Source organism: Falco cherrug, chromosome 12 (assembly GCF_023634085.1).
Source record: "Falco cherrug isolate bFalChe1 chromosome 12, bFalChe1.pri, whole genome shotgun sequence".
Lineage (NCBI taxonomy): Eukaryota > Metazoa > Chordata > Aves > Falconiformes > Falconidae > Falco > Falco cherrug.
Window position 1 is genome coordinate 6,049,175 of NC_073708.1, and position 16,248 is coordinate 6,065,422.

The 16,248-nt window shown below is 52.9% G+C and overlaps 2 long non-coding RNA genes across 3 annotated transcripts; both read right to left on the reverse strand.

The window, feature by feature from the left end:
- Nucleotide 1: 1 nt before the first annotated feature.
- LOC114015005 (uncharacterized) lies at nucleotides 2–2,493 on the reverse strand. Its single transcript, XR_003558727.2, has 3 exons — nucleotides 2,393–2,493; nucleotides 2,128–2,248; nucleotides 2–560 (listed from the first exon to the last, which is right to left on the reverse strand). It is a non-coding gene; the product is annotated as an uncharacterized LOC114015005 (long non-coding RNA).
- Nucleotides 2,494–9,667: 7,174 nt separating this feature from the next.
- On the reverse strand, nucleotides 9,668–16,248 carry LOC114015006 (uncharacterized). Of its 2 annotated transcripts, none has more exons than XR_008734828.1 (3): nucleotides 16,072–16,248; nucleotides 13,264–15,216; nucleotides 9,668–10,894 (listed from the first exon to the last, which is right to left on the reverse strand). It is a non-coding gene; the product is annotated as an uncharacterized LOC114015006 (long non-coding RNA). The 2 variants fall into 2 exon arrangements; XR_003558729.2 differs by having other exon boundaries at nucleotides 13,264–15,469.

Consider the following 16,248-nt stretch of genomic DNA (forward strand, 5'->3'; position numbering starts at 1 on the left):
TACTATTACTCAAATAGCTGGCAGCAGGCGTGAACAATTACCAGCCAAGATCTGGATCAAGGACAACGTGATATAATTATTACCTTAATGGCATTTCAAGACTATCACCACCGGCTGGAAGTAAAACTTCTGCTGAGCGAGTTTAATAAGCATATCATCTAATATAATATTCGCACAGAAGGGCAGGGTGGCTTTAGGAAGGATTACGGTAGCTTTGCAGCTTTGCGTAGCTTTACATGGGATATTTCACATGCAACAGATAAAGCAGGATGAGCCCACGATAGCTGAAAACCCCGGCAGAGGCAGCGGCTTGTAATGCTACCTCCCATCTTTTAAGCAGGAGATTACAAGCTTACCCTGCATACAGAGACTGGGCGGCACCGGATCGGTGCTCCCGGTGCCTCCACCGTGGCCTCCACAATGCTGGCGGCCAAGCAGCGTCCCCACCGTCATGGTCACTGTGGTCTAGTAGCTGGCCATCTCCCTGGTGGCCAGCTGAGACCCGATGAAGGCATCACACCAGTGCATCATCCTCCACCAGCCCACAGCCAGCTCCAGACCTGCGGGTGTAAAGCCCTGCGATGAGCAGATCCAACCTCCTCATGCCCACATTCTGCAGAAGCTGGATGGGAGTGGGTCCCAGAGGGACCTGGGACTGGGTTAACTGGGCTCGGGGGAGCCTGTCTCTACATGCACCAGCTCTGCACAGCACGCTGAGTCCATATTCCCCCTTGGCCTGATGCCTTCCCCAGCCCAGGAGCTGTCACAGGCTCTGACCAAGTGGCTCGCACCTCAGAAGCAACCGGGCACGCAAGGCTTGTGCTTCCCTCCGGCATGAATTACTGCCAGGGGAGCTGTGGGTAGGGAGTCACCAGGGATTTCCAGCTAGCCCTGCTGGTTAATGCACCCACGGGGACGTGAATCAAAGCAAAGGGAAGGCGGGCGATTGCACAGCAGCGCAAAGTATATATCGCCCGTGTCTAACCCCTGAAACTCCCAGCCACAAGGCACCAGGAACATTAAGGGCTGGGTGGGGGGTGGGGGGTGGGGGGGGGGGTCAGGTTTAGAGACCTTCCCAAGCCTAAGAGATATCCAAAATCATTCTTTACGAGGGACTGCAAAACAGACAAGAGCTCTGCAAGAGAAAGAAGTACATCCCAAAATCCAGTGCGGTTGTCCCATGTGGAAGGTGCCTGCCAGCAGCTGAGATCCCAGACAGCCCTCTGCTCCGGCCAGCCAAGCCTTAGGTGACATCCAACATAAAGCACTTGCATCGCGCGGTGCCCCAGGAAGCATCCCAAAAATACTGCCTCGCTGCCTAATATATGCGTTGGGTTTTGCTCAGCTTTTGAACCATTGGGTCGCCTTGTCGTTAATTAATGCATCGCTAAAATTATGTTTGGGGGCTACTAAGGTTTATTGGGTAGAAAATTATTTCAAATACAGAGAGTAGGCAGTAAAGACTGGAAATATGTTTTCAAGTATAAAGCTAATTGCTACAGGGAATCCCTCTGGGATCCATTTGGAGCCCTTGCTTTTTTATTTCCTTCCTCCGTTAATGACCCAGCCAAGGTTTGTAAAACAGCAAATGCAAAATTGCGTGCCGATGATGTGATGCCCTGCATGCCAGCAGCCGGCGTGAGGTAGGATCCACTAGGTCTCCATGGTGGTGGTGGTGGCCGGGGCAGTCCTCAGCCACATGCCCTGTCGCAGCAGACCAGAGCAGCCTGGCAATGGTGGTGACCACAGAATCATAGAATTGTTTAGGTTGCAAAAGACCTTTAAGATCTCTGTGTTGGGTCCAGCTCTGGTCTCAGCCATGGGGGGCTGCTCACCATCCTTCTGCTCTCTGTAGGAATCCACTGAGCCATAGGAGAAGCCCATCCCACCCCACCACCCTCCTGCTGATGTGGGCGTTTCTGGAGGGGAACCCCAAAGGCAGGCTCTGGTGCTCCCAGGAGAGCTTCACACAGGTCCCACAGCCACCCCAGTGCTGGCAACCGGGCTTGAGGTCTCCACTGGTCCAGAAGCAAGACTTCATGGATGCAGTCTTGAAAGTGAGACTGGCTTAAGGTCAGACCCGCCGCCAAAGGGCTTCACTTCTACATCCCAGCGACCCCAAAGTACCTGTTTGTCTGAGAAAAGATGTCCTGCCTCAGGGTGACATCCTGCAGGCCTCCAGTCATCCCAGCAGGAAGGAGCAAGTCCTTGTTTCCAGGAAGGTTTCCATTTCTCACCGGCAAGGTCACTCAATTAAGGAACAAAAGTAAAACCACAGTGACTTCCCAGCCTAGGCTCAGCCGCAATCAGATCAGGAATCGCCAAGAGGGTCTGCCTTGACGAGCATCTCGTGAGGATGCTGCAAAGGCAGGGGTCAAGAGCAAGGTCCTACCTGGCTCCTCGCCGTGATGCCTGGCTCCTGACGGGGACAGCAAAGCCTCCGCCGCACGCTGCCGCCCGGGGGGGTGTTCACGCATGCTTAAGTGCTTTTCTGGACTACAGCCCGAGTGAACTGAGGCGTTTTGAGTGGCACAGATGGGATTTTGCTTCTTTCTTTTTGTTTGTTTGTTTGTTTTTTTTAATTTTGGCCTGACGGTGCCCTCTGAGGTGTAAATAAGTGCACAGTGGTGACCAGGACATGTGACTGACCTGGACAAACACAGAGCAGTTTCATTCATAAAAGCCATCCTTGCTCCCCACTCAGTTTGGTGAACCAGGGGGGCATTAAGCTGTCTTCCTTGCTATGTCCAGCCACCACCTTGCACTATCTTGTTTTGCTTCCTAGAAGCATCTCCCCTTACAACTGCCCCTCCTCCCAGCCCTTTTGAGGCGTGCAAGGTCTCAATGCAAGCCAGGCATCAGGATCCTGCTCCTGGTCTCAGCTCGGAGGGTCTAGATGTCGGCAGGCCTGCCAAGGAATGCAGAGGTGTGCTCATCCACCACCCTGGGACATCGGCAAACTGAACCTGTCACAACCCCTTGCCAGGCAGGGCAGGCTGGAGTCACTCAGAAATGAGGATTTGCTGATGCTCCCTCTTCCTCCAGCAAAACAGTTGCCCTGGGAGCGTAGTGGCAGCCAGTGGCACTGGGGAGATGCTCCATCTCCCACAGATTTGGCCAAGACAGAGAAATCGAAATTGTGCCATGCTGCCCAAAACTACACACCTTCTAGAATTTCTCCTTCCAGAAATTACCAACAGGAGAAAGAAAAAAAAAAAGAAAAAAGAAAACAACCACAGCTGACAGCCAAAGCAACCCCGTGTGTTTTTTTTAAAGAAGCCACATGCAGTGAAGGGGGCCCACCTCATCCGGTGACCGTGCCCAGGCTAGAGCCCTGGCTCTGTCCACTCGCTTCCGACTCAATCCCTGCTACAACTGGAAGACAAAACCAAATCATTTCATCACCACTGGATCTTCTTTCACCTCCTGCTCCCACAGCTGTCTCTCCTGCCTGGGTCGCAGGCTTTTAGAGGTAGGAGCTGGCTCTCCCTAAGGGGATCTCCTAGCACTGGCATGGCCAGCATCAATTCAGCAGCAGAAATGTTTCTGGCATTAGTAGCCAAGTGGTGAGGGACCTTGTACACTTGAAAGCAAAGCCTGGTTTCAAGACATCTCCGTCTGATGCAGCCCGTGTTAGGCAGAGCCGTGCCCAGCAGGCACCACCTCCTAGGCTCAGCACCATGCAATTAGTGCGGGGTTACGAAGCTTTCCTTTAACCGTGCCCTGAACGTGAAGCTGGTGGTTGTGGGCTCCCTGAGACCGTAGTTCAAACAGCTTCATCCCTCTGCCTTGGCGGCAGGCAGGCACATCTGCTCCCCGTGCGGGTGCCGTTACAGAAACAACGCTCTTTGAAATGCAGATCCTGCCCTGCTTTGCTTCCCGCATCTTTGTAGGTGCCGGATTTACAATGCCCTCGCATCTTGATCATTGGCCTTACACCAAGGCCTGCTGTACCGTCTGTGTACGCCACGCTCTCGTTAGTGTTCGGGACAGCACAAACCCCGGGAGCCTTTTACCTCCCTCAGCTTCTCTTGACTGATGCTCAGGCAGGGAGATACGGTGCTGCGAAGCCCAGGGTCAGCGACAGCCGGCCAGATCACAGAATGCTTTTCAAGATCAAGTCCTTGGTTCAGAAAAGGAAAGCTGCTCAGAGGAGCAGTTATTCACATTTCTGTCCTGGTGCCAGCGAGGGCGAGATCACGAACGAAAGCAAATTATTACTCATGCAACAGCAGCTGGAGACATCAGTCCCCCTCTGGGCATGGGCAACCGCTGTGCAACAGGGAGCCGCATCCAGAGAGCTTCAGATGGAGATGGATTTGGGATCCCTGTGATGCTGAGGCTCGCCTCCCCCCCGACGCAGGTGTCTGCCCCAGCCTGTCTCCTCTGTCCTCCACCAACAATCTCAAGCTGCCAAGGGAACGTGGCTCACAGTCTGCTGGCAGGTGCCCCATCCTTTTCAATTACATGCAGTCCAATTCTCATCAGGAGAAGGCAAGCCAGGAGGAAATGCCACTGAAGTCACTGGAGTCGTGCTGCACAGTCTGGAGCGAGCGGGAAGAGACGTTAAGCCTGGCCTACACACATCATCTGGGCTTCTGTCGCCTGCCCCATGCTGGCTCAACCCTCATGTAAATTTATGGCATCCATTCCCAAACTGGCAAGACACGTTGACAATTAATAAGAGGGACATGAGGAGATGTATCCTTTTTTCTTTAAAGCCAAACATCAGACGCCGTACCGGCCTCTGCTCCCTGCAACGGAAAGCCTGCTCTGAAACCTAGTCCCCAGCCACCAGCCTAAAAGCCAAACCACACCAGCAAACACCACCCATTAAAACACACAACTCTAGTTTAAACCTTCCCCAGACTAGAACCTTAATGGTTCATGGGCTTTGAGCTCTGAGCCCGGCTTAGCCCACTCACCGGGGACGCACTGCAGAGGTGGGTACCAGCGCCGATATTTCTAGGGTGCATCCAACGTGCCCCAAAATTTTAGTAGCCACCAGCCAAAGGAGAGGATGCTATGGGGCTGTTCCTGCTGGCCCAGCTCCCAGATAAGAGGAACAAGCCCCCTTTTTGCCGCCTGCCCTCTCCCCAGGCTTAGGACGGCTCAGAAGGACAGCTCAGGACATCCAGGAGCTGCCCAGGATCTCCATCCCAGCGCTTCTGTTAGACCAAAGAGGCTGGAGATACAGCCATGCCCCAAGGCTGCAGGACCGGACCAAGGAAAGTCCAAAAGCCACCACTGTAACACAGCATGGGAAGCAAATGAGGAAGATCAGTGGCTTCATGAATTTCCTACTGCCTTGTAACAGCAGAGGAAATATTTCAGAAAATTCTAAGATCTGAGGAAGCCTGCAGGCACCCAAAGGAAGCCAAATAAAGCCCTGTGCTCCTTGTTGGCTGACCAGGAAAACTGCTCCCTGTCCCCAGATGTGGCCTCTCTCCACGACCTCAGAGAGAGCCAGGACCACCACCAAACCCAGGAGCCAAATTAGACATGGATGGAGGCAAGGATTCTTCCCTGGACCCTGCAGAGGCCAGCAGACACCTTGAGGCGTGGGGTTAACATAAGCTAAAGACAGCACAAACAAAGATCAATCTAGCCTCCCTTCAACACATCAGATACCCAAAAACTCTCCCCTCTGCAAAGGCTCCCAGTGAATAATCCTTCCCGTGAATATTGAGAGCTACCTTGAAACAGTGGCTGTCCCTTCCCACCCACCATTCCTTTTGAAGGCCACTCCAGAATGATCTCTTTCAAGCCTCAGAAATTGCTTCTAAAATCCTGTCTGAATTTATTTATGACCAGCTTACCACACAGGGATGCATCTTTCTCAGCCAGAGTCGTTACAAAAGCCACCGCATTAACAACTGGATGTCTTTTAAACCCTACCAGGGGTTAAACCTAATTCTGCCTACTATAAAAAGTCTGGGATGCAGCCAAAGTATTTGCCCTGTCCTGAGGCAGGGATCCTTAGTAGGACCCCCAGCCTTCTCCTTCCTCTGTCCCCTTGGGAGAAGCAGGAGAGCGACTGAACTTCTTAAAGCCTGGTCCCATGCCCCAAAAGATGTATTTATAGACTCTGCGGCTGGAACGCCAGAACTTTTTATTTCACCTCTGCAAGGACTATTTTGGGCTTGTCTGCCACGCAGGCCAGGCCAGCAGCGAGCAGAACCCGGCCCTTCCCTTGCGCAGCGGTTGATACCAAGCAAGGAGAAACGTCCCCATCCAGACGTCTGCGGTGGGAGGAGGTCCCCATTACCTGCAGGACTATGGGGCAGCCTTTCCAGCCTGTACTGCAGGGGCTCAGGCCATTCTCCAAACCCCTTGCTGCTTTCTAAGTGATTTCTACCCACCATTTCACACCAGGAAGGACCATTATGCTTCTGAGACCTTTTGGAAACTTAAATATTCAGAGACTATCAAGAGATTTGCAGCTGTGAGAGCCAGGAGTGGAGGGAAATGCTATCCATCTCCAGGAGGAGATGCTGAGGGGCTGAAAAGCAGTGTCAAGCCTCCGGGACCTCCTGGAGATACGCTGAGTACTGGGGCTGGCTGGGGACCCGGCCTCCAGGAGCACTACACCTGGACCATCTTTTATAAGGCCACAGGAATTCAGAGGGTCCTTCCCCCCCAGTAAAAGCTTGGGATTTAGATGCTCAGCGATACCGTTGGAACAATTTCCTTGATCTTTTATTACCCTGGTAAATAATTTATTGGGACAGCCATTTTAAAAAATCCCATAAAAGACCTATAAAACATATTTATCACACAACCCCCCACACACACGCTCTTTGGCTCCAACCAACAAGCTGAAAACTTGTTTGTATACTTCACTGCACATAAACTAACCAATGCCTTGTGACAGCTTTAAGCTTTTTAACAGCTCTCTCCCTGCTGCTTTTTATTTCCATCTTTCTCTGAGACTTCAGAAGCTAAAAAAGAACCCACCACAACAGGAGAGGTTTCGGCTTTTGGACAGATATTGACAATCAGGAACTGCCCCCTCGGTTTTCCTGACGCCTGATAACTTTAGCAAATGATGCTTCTTTTGGCCGAGAAACACAACTCGAAGCTGTGCTCATTCGTAGCATGTCGGGACACGGGGCTGGCAGCCGTGCACAGAGGGATGGATGCAGGTGTGACCAAGGTGCTAGTGGTACAGGCATCAAACCACCTCTTGGTGCCTCGGTTTCCCTCCTGAGATCAGGAACATCCATAAGGCACTTCTGTCATCTTCTCCTGGCAGAGGGCATGGTCCTTTCTTTGTCCAAGACTTGAAATAAATGGAGAATCCAAAGAGAGCACTGAGGAATGTGTTTTCCCACCCAAAACATGCACAAGCCACACACACCGAAGCTTTCTGTCGCTCCCTTGGATACCAGAGGATCCAGTCAGATGAAGCCAGGCCAGCAGGACAAGATCCCAGCCTGCTGCCAAAATACGAGCCCAGAACCCAAACCACACGTATTGCTGCGAGCAGGACGCTTGGTGCCAGGCAGCGCACAGCCTCCAAAAGCAGACCAAGATCTGCACTGTGCCCACAGACCCAGACCTCGCCAGGGACAGCTTTGCCCTGCAAAATGCCAGCAAACCCAGATGACCTGGCATGGGACAGCCAACCTTCACAGCTGGGGGTGGGCTGAGGTGTGCTCCTCTCCCCACCAGCAAGGGGAGATGTGGGAGAGCAGAAGCGAGGCTGGATCAAGCCTGGAACCCCTCGACCATGATGCAGAGGTGGCCTTCCAACCATGGAGAGAAGCACTCTGAGGAGGGGGAGCACAGTCTTCTCACACCGGCTCAGCGGAGCTGGCCATCAGAAGGCTGCCAGAACCAGGACAAGCACAGACGCCCAGGCACGCACTAAGCCTGCTCCAGATGGCATCTGTCAGAGGGAGCCAGGAGCTGTCTGGGTCACAGCGCTCCTCACGCACCATTTGGCTCTTCCCCATCCCCAGACATCTCCAAGTACCCTCATCCCAGTCCCGATTCCAACACAGGAGTGAGGTAATCCAGTAAAATGCCTTTTCAGGACACTTTTCAATACTGCCACTGTGCTCCCCTCTTCACTCAGCTTCCCCCCCTGCCTTCCCAAAGCCCACACCAGGCACTTGAGCTACAGCTGCTTTCATACCTGCGTGAGCCAAAACGCTCGTGCCCACACCAGCTGCCTCTCCGTAACGGCCGCTCTCTGCCTCCACCACTTGCTCTCCAGAGAGACCAGTTCAGAGCAAACTCGAGTGGCCAGCACGGCCATATGAAAAAGAACAAGCTATGGAAAGGTCGTCAGTGGTCAAAGCAAGCTGGGGCTGGGGCGTCTGCGTGCTGGACACCACTTCTGCCCACATTCAGTGCTACCGTGGCTATGGGTACGGGGCATGTGAGAGCTCCCCTGGGTCGGTGAAGGTAGTCCAGCTCCACTGTCAGCCAGTCCTTTGAGTAGACTAAAGCCCAGCAGAGCATCAGTTCTTCTGTGCTCACGGAGAGTGTTGATGCAGGGGGCAGAGAGCCCTCTTCTGTCACAAGTGTTGTCACTCTTCTCTCTCACCTCACCCCCTTCTCCTCCAGCAGCTCCCTTGTTACTTCTTCCTAATCCTCCCCCACCAGTCCTGCAGCCACCTCCCCCTGAATGCCAGCAAGACCACCAAGGATCCCAGCTGGTCTGGAGGACCCCCAGGCCCACCGCCCCGCGCAGCTCAGCACAGGTCCCAGCAGCACACGCTGTCCTGGGCGGAGGCCAGCAAGGATGCATCGCCCACAGCAGGACCATCACATTTCCCTCCTTCCTCCACCGGGGACCTTCATCATTACCATCAGCAGAAGGAAGCAAGATGGACACTATGAGCTGCAGTATGGATTAGATCTCCTGAAGTTTTCCTGGGACGGAGATCCAGCCCGGCACTGCAGACCTGAACAGATCCTTTTGGCCAGGGGATGGACTGTGGCCAGCCCCGGAGAGGCCAGGACTCCAGGCTCAACTCGGACCTCTCCCACCTTCACTGAGTCACGAGCTCCTTTGGCTGCTGCTTCCAAACTGATGAGCACGTTAGCAGTTCACTCTGTTTGAGATTTAAAAGTCAAACCCTGCCACAGGAAATTAAAAGATAATGCAAGGAATTATTTAAAAAAATTAATCTTTATTACTCTCCACTCCCAAGCTGCTAATAAAAAAATGTGTTCCTCATACAGTCTCTATAAAAACAGGTTATAAAGCAGAGGAAGAGGGGAAAGCAGACGCTTTAAAAAATCGACTTTCATCCCTCTGCCCTGCCTGCCTGCCATAGCCATTCATCTGCACCTGTGTGTCAGCTCCCAGTAGCTTCCAGCCCAGTCAGCCCCTTTTACCCTGCTAGGTAATTATTCCCCGTTTCAATCCAGTCCCCCTTGTCCCCCCAGTTTTACATCTCCAGAAGATCAGCAACCCTGGCCCAGAGAGCAGCCTAGAAGGTGGTTTAATGGTACACCTTCCCTGCTCCAGGTATCTCCGAGCACCGTATAAACCAGGATGAATTACAGCTCGTTACAGAAAGGGCAGGCAATCAGGAAGCAAACAAAGTAGCTATTACAGAAGACAGCAACAGCTCCACAGCACCAGAGCAGGGTTGAAACATGCAGGAAACCGTGCCTGAAAGAGAGGTTTCCAAGGATCCAAGGAAAGCATCCTTGGCAGCTCTCAGAAGCCAGTTTAAGAGGCTGAGAGGCAGGTGGCAACGCATGGCTTTATTCAGAAGATGCTTCTGTCTAGGGCTCTGCTCAAGAAAGAAGCACCGTTCTTGGTTCTAGCTGGTGCTTGAACCCACGGAGCCAGAAACGGGACTTGCAAACCACTTTTGTGTCATGACAGCTGGCATCAGTTAGCCAGGTTTTGGTAAGTTCAAGAGCCACCACAATTGAACAAGAGCACCCAGTCTAGCACATGAGAGATGAAGAAGCAAGAGCCATTAAATCCATCAGCTATGTCCATGCTCCAGTAGAAGAGCAAGCCACGAGCGCAGATCCACGGCCCACCAGCCTTCTGGCCAGCTGCAGAGCGCATCTGGCCCGGGCCTGCTCAGGAGGACATCCACCACCAGTACTGCTGCCAAAGTGGTGCCCCTGGGCCAGCTGGAAAAATGGCCAGGCCTGGAAGGAGCAGAGGACTTCACAAAAGGAGAAACCAAGAGACCGAGAGCTGCTGCATCGCACCACCGGTCCAACACGAAAGATGGCTCTCTTTGGTGTTCCACGCCCAGAGCTGGGGCTGGGGTGAAGAAGCCAGGCACCAGCAATCCCAGAACATGCCTTGATGGTCACTACTTGCAGGAGCAGCCTCAGGGGAACTGTAAAGCCCAACCGACCCGTCCCCAGATGAGCAGTACAGGCACCAAAACCACCCCCCATCACTCCTCCAGCAGGAGAAGTGCTTCTCCCAGGAGAAGCAGCTCCACACCTTCTCCTCATTGTGGATAAAAGGGGTATTTGGCCTTTTCTGACTCCAGGAAGGGGAGATACAGCCTGGAAGTAAAGCACTGGCTAGGAATACGTGCCAGGGGTGGAGGAAGGAGAACGGCAGAAACGCAAGCAGGGTCAAACACAACAAAAAAGAACCCTCCACCCCGGGAGAGAAGACGCCTGCCAGGCACTGCTGGCCAGGACACCTGTGGTCCCCCAACCAGGGGCAGAAGAGGAGAGGGGACGCTGCAGTACGGTGAGGCAGGAGGTGGCTTTCCGAGGGGAGGTTGACTATGATTGATGGCACCGTGCTGTGTTCTCACTGATGTAGAAAATTAGAGAGAAATCGCTTCAGATATTGGCCCATCCGAGACACCTGTTGTGTCCTTCTGCAACACAGGCGCCTCTCCCGGGAGCTCTCCCTCTGGCTCGCAGGCTCATTATTCAGAGTGTTGAACTGGGAAAAGCAACACAATTTATATTATTCCCCCCCCACACACACACTACTTGGCTGTATTATTCTTGGCAAAACGTAAGGCACTGATTTCCTTGCTGAGCTACTCGCAGGAAAGTTTGTTTGATTCTCCTCAGCTAAGAAAAAGGAGCCCTTTGCTTTCTCCTTTCTCTCCTCACTCAAGGCAGGGGAGAGGCTCTAAGAAAGATAGGAGCCATTTTTTCAGATGGAAATAACTCCTTTAAAAAGTGAGTCATGCTCCACCCCACAATCTGATAGTTGGTAACCACAGCGAGCAATGCTGCTCTGCTAACACAGCCTTGCCTTAGTGTCCTGCTGGCAGGATGGTCCCCTCCTGGCTTCCCATCCCTTCACCATTTAACCAGTTGCTGGTTTTCCTTCCCTTTATCATGGCTGCTTTTGTCGCTCCATTGCCTCTCTACCAGATGCCAAAAGAGTTTTAAAATGGTCTTGAAAGGGTTTTTTAAAAATCCACATATTCCTTTCAGAGGAAATTATGAAGCCAATGGTCTAGATCAGCACAGGCTGGTGGGTCTTCAGGAGATGTGTCACACCACAGACCAGGAGACTACTGGGCCCTTACCTTAAAACAACGCTGTCCCTCAGCAGCAGGCAACCAGTTTCTTCCCAGACGGGCACAGCATCTGAGCTCATGTCCCTTTAGTCCTAAGGTGTCCAAGCAGGTCTAGAAATGGTAGAAGAACCTCCCTGACTCCTGCCAACACAATCCCAAACAAGCCCCACACTCCTACTGCAACCAGTCACCTCTCTTCAAACTCCCCAGAAGCTCCCAGGCAACTACACCAGCCTGGGGAGCAGCACAGGCTCTTCCACTTGGTGAGCATGGCTAGAGGAGACTGAACAGGAGGTTGGATGTGGGAATTCCCACCTCTGGGAAGGGTTGGGAAATGGTTCAGTTTCCTCTCTGACCCCAAACTCAGCCACTGGTTTCTCCTGCCAGCTCTCCAGCTTGGGGCAGCAGACCTTGTTCCCATGGCAAAAAGGTAAGTTGGTTTTTTTTTTGCTCTTGGGTATCTCAAGAATGGCTTCAAAATTACCCTGCTTTGAAGCCCGTTGCCCAGCACATATGTCCAGGCTCCTGAACTGGGGAGCTCCTCACAAAAAGGCAGTAGCTAAACCCACCCCTGCTCGGCTCCTCTGTTAAAAGGGCAACCACGCCACCAGCTGCAGCCCAGCCAGCGCCCGAGTATCCCCTGGGTCACACTGGACTGATGGCTGGCAACAAGCAGCAAAGACCAAATTCAAGCCAAAGACTAAAGCACTAGAGAAATCCCTACAAGAAATTTGGAAAAAAGCATCCCTCTCCCTGCTCCCCTCCCTTATCCACATGACTGACCTCAGCACCTGCCTACCAGTTTTCCCAGTGGTGGTTAATCATCTGACCGCTGGAAGTCCCTTCTGGGGGTGCAGAACAATCCCCACACATGCCCCCGCTTCTCCATCTGCTAACGGTTTCCCTTCGCCCAGGCTGAGCCTCCCCCAGCCTGAGCTAAGGGTAGGAAATTAGCATTAAAATGATAACTTGCTATTAGCGGTGCCTCAGCTCCCCATCACGCTCCAGGAACAGCAAATGACAGGCTGTGATTTCCCCGCCGCGATGCAGGGGAGGGGGCCCAACGGCAGCCAGAAGTGCTGAAGTTACCCAGGCAAAGTTTTACGCTCATCTCTCCCACCCCAGCAGCCCCTTCCCTTTGCCATCCCCGTCGCGCTCATCCACCGTGCAGGCAATCCTACAAGCAGATGGCACCTGGGCAGGAAAGCAGACAAATTGGCTCCCACCTGCAGGAGCACTAAGAGCTTTCAAAGCAGCCGAGCGCTCACTCGCCAAGAGCCCCGCGGTGTGGAGACACCAGAGGAATCTGCTATCACTCGCCTTCCTCACTGCTCACCGGCTCCTGCTGCATCCTTGCCTGGTTGCAGGCTTGCAACAGGCTCCTGCTGGGAGCCGGTGGCTGGAGGGGACAGTCGCCGAGTCCTGAATCAGGTGCCGGAAGAGGTAATTCAGGCTGAGCGTCAACGGAGCGATGCTTTTTTTCGCATCAGCACAATGCTGTGGTTTGGAGGGCGCACAGCTAGCCTGAAGCAAAAGGGTTTTCTTGGGCCCCTGCTGAACATCCATCTGCTTGTCAAAAAACCAGCTCAGCTCAAGCTGCCTGCTACCTCCTTCTGCCAAAGCAGGGGTATGCCCTCCCTGAAACTTCCCCTCCTTGACCAGATAGCTGTGGCACGAGCATGGAGAGACTCATTGCATTTTCTGCTTGCCCGCTCCTCTGAGCCCACCTGGCTGAAAGCTGCTTAGTACATCAAGGCCAGAGAAGCAGCTCACGTACCAGACTGCAGAAATCCAAGAAGCAGGAGGAGCTGAGCAAATCCACAGGGGTCAAGGCAGGTTGTCAGCTCCCTTTGGGTACCTGAGTGAGCCTGCAGAGTGACGGCAACTGCTGATCTCACAGCTGGAGCATTCCTCCTTGCAGAGCCCCACCACGCTGGTCACCTACAGCAGGGAAAGGGGCCACCGTGAAGCCCAGGCATGCAGGAGTGCTTGGGTGCTCTCAGCACATCTTACGTGGAGTCATGCATGACGCTGCTGAACACTCCCATTCAAAATTACATTTTAAGCCACATGGGTAAAGCTGAACAATCCCCTCCCCTCTACCTCATCCTTATCTCTCTTAAAAAGCACCTGGACCAGCAAGCAAAGGCAAGTGTCCTCAAGCCCCAGCCTGCTGATGGCCTTGTAACCGGCCTAGGTGGTGGAATGCAAAAGGGAGAGGGAAGAAGGTGGTAGGAAAAATCAATCAGGGTAAACCAGTTACCCCTTCCCTGGCATTCCCATCAGCAGCTGAGATGTGAGAGCAAGGAGAGGACTCATCTGATGACGGATGGCAGAGAACTGATCCTTGGCAAGGCGGAACAGGAGCAGAAGGAAGCACTGCTCCCAAAGGCGATTCTTACGCCTCCTTGGGATAAGAAAAACAACCATCAGAGGCGGCAGCAGCAGAGGAAGGGAACGCACTCTTCTCCCTGCACGTTTGGTATTCATCTCTGGCCTGTCAGGGAGGGCCGTGATCCAACCACACATTTGTATATTCACTGAGCCGTACACCCAGCTCAGCGGACTCCTGACAGATGCAGATGGCAAAGCCATTTTTCATAAGGTGAGGAAAAAAGGGGGAAAGGAGAAAAAAAAAAAAAACAAACACCAAGCCAAAGACAGGCTCAGGCATCAGCTGGAAAAGATGCAAGACAGGATCAGGTCTAATAGAGAACCAGATTCAGATTAAGCTCTTGGATCTTTAAGTGCACAGAGGCCTGTCTCCCCTGCCTCTGTTTTCTAGCATGGCCTGGCAGCGGCAGCTACCTTCATTCTTTCCTCCGTAACCCGCTGGAAAATGAAAGCTGGACCCAGAACAGCACTAAGGCTTTGCTGAACCAGCCCTTGAGGACAGCAGGCTGGCAGAGGAGCTGCTGGAAGGGTGTGGGCACAGGCGCTCTTCTACAAGATTAGCTCCTGTTCAGAGGAGGTGAGAGACAGCCTGCAGAGAATAGGAGCCATCAGCACGTTTGCCTGCCCCTCGGACCCTGCCTTAGTTCAGGCCTGGCCCCTGAAGAGCACAGATGGCCCCTGGGCCTCTGAAGGGACACCCCTGGCAGACCTCCCGCTGGCACAAGAGCACCAGCATGGCAAAGGGCCGCTCTGTGCAATGCTGCCGTGATGGCAGACACGGCAGCTCCCAATGCTCCCGGTTTATCTCAGACAGTAACGAGGGGTTTCCCTCTGTGCCAGGTCACCGCACAAAGAGGCATCGATGACACAGAACGGCTTGCCGACGCAGCAAGAGAAGTGATGCTCAGGACAGTATACCCTGTCCCTTGAGAAGCACGTGTACATGTCCCGCTTGGCACTGGGAGCCAGCGGCTCTTGGTGTAAGCCATGGGGAAGGGAAAGGAAAAAGTACCTTCATGGAGGGAAAGATTTCACCTCCGCCAGTGACATTCTGCTATTGTCGCCGCCAGCCACAACATCACCCTCTTGATATGGAATCTAAGCTGACAGTGATACAGGAATGGAGCAGGGAGGGCAGCAAACGCTGCCCAGCCCTCTTTGTAACCCAAAATCTCCCCTGGCTTCCAGCCTCTGTATGAAGCAGAGCCAGTACCTCACCACTGAGAAAGTAGATCTTCTTTTTCCAGCGCTGTGGAATAATCTTTCCTTGCAGTTATCCATCCTTCTGGACAATAAGGAGGATTTCATTTTGGTCTCTGCTGTATCCTTGCCATTTCTGAAATGAGAAACACATGCAGAAGCCAACACCTCCTTTGCAAAACAACATATGTATCTGTAAGCTGAAGTCACCAAAGCCTGAAGAGTTTGCGGTGCCAAAGTCCAGGTGCTTTCAGACTCATCAGAGGTACATCGAGCACCATCGAGCCCTGCTGCCTGTGGCATTTCCAGCTGACAATTGCTCCCCTCGTCTCAGGAACAGGCGAACGCAGGGCTGGGCAGTGAGGCTTGGCGAAGGTTACTGCCGAGACCTGGTAGAAATGTCATCCAGCAACACATGCTTCAACAAAGATTCATTCCCAAGCAGCCTGGCTCCATAATAAAAGTGTCAGAGCAGCTGACTTGCCTCCCCCCAATCTCATTGCCTCCAGATTTATCCTGTCTCGGGTCTCTCTCCCTCCATAAGCTAGCACGTGCCTTTCCTTTCAATAGGCTGGCACTGAAACTCAGCCAGCTGAAATTGTAGGAGAACAAGAAAAACAAGCCAGGTGAAGGGACCGGAGGGGAAAAATGCTCAGGAGCCAGGTTTTCCTCTAATTTTGACTGTTCTCAATTCTGAAAGGGAGGAGGGGGGAAATGAGAGGTACCATACTGTGAGAACGCTCCAAAACCAGAAGCCACCCAATTTTGTGTCCCAAACCAACGCCCTACTGCCAGGCTGTGTCACCTCCATCTCAGGAAGCTCAAATTCCTTTCCTGATAAAACCCATCCCAGGACATGTGAACATCTCTAAGCCCGTCACCCTCCCAGCCAGGGAGTCTCTTCTCAGAGGGCTGGGCACCCAGAGAGCAAGGAGAGGAGATGAGTCTCCCTGTGAGTCAGAGTCCTGGGGAGTGCTGAGCACTGGCTTACCTTCACTGCAGAGATGTGATGCTAATGATGCAGTATCGAAGGCAGCCCCAAAGAGCAGACAGTCTTCAGGGAGTTAAACAAAACAAAACAAAACAAAAGGGAGAGAGAAAGAGATGTTAGTGGTCTTTTGCAAAGAGCTAAAAATACCCAGAATGGCCAGTTTCTGTTGGGTTTTTT